The following is a 740-nucleotide window of genomic DNA, read 5'->3' as shown; positions in this document are numbered from 1 at the left end:
AAATAGGGATCAAGTTCAAATACACACATCAGCCTAATCTATCATACAAAATCATCTAAAGTGGCCTGTTTATCACCCGTCATACGTACCCAGGATGTCATCCATGTCCTTGTTTTCGAACTCATGCGCGTCAGGAAGCTCTTGAAATATATCCACCGCCATCTTATCCCTCATACTCTTCCCGTTGGCCTTAGCAAAGTCTTTTTTACTAAACTCTATCCCAAGAGCATGATATTCAATGTACTTTAGAGTGTACACGCCACAATCACCAGCTCGGGCTGGAAGTATATTGTTAGGTCTCTCATATGTGAATGGCTCCAGGCTGTATTTGGCACGTAGTTCGTCTGAGGAAGCGCACTCAACAAGCAGATAAGGGACCATGTAGAGAAAAGGCTCCATTACCACATCGAGTTCTGCTGGGGAGATACTGGAACAAATGCTGTCAAAGACGACTATGTGCCTCTTAGGGATCGATATCCAAATAGCAATCCTATGACTGTCGGCGAAGTTTACTGACGCATAGATATCATCAATATCCGTCCCCCAAACCTTGTTCGATTGGCAAAATGATGGTATAGTGCCTGCATAATAATTCCACGCCCCACCAGGGAGTCTTCTTCCTAAACCGTTTTGATCGGGCTTCGAGTCCTTAAAATCCTTGAAGTTGAATCTCCATTGCTGAGCAAAGAGATGATCAAGGAAGCACATTCTCTCGCTCCTGAAATGTTGTGGGTTAGCGT

This window comes from Brassica oleracea, chromosome C2 (genome assembly GCF_000695525.1).
Source record: "Brassica oleracea var. oleracea cultivar TO1000 chromosome C2, BOL, whole genome shotgun sequence".
In the NCBI taxonomy this organism is placed as follows: Eukaryota; Viridiplantae; Streptophyta; class Magnoliopsida; order Brassicales; family Brassicaceae; genus Brassica; species Brassica oleracea.
Note: the sequence above shows the minus strand (reverse complement) of the source record.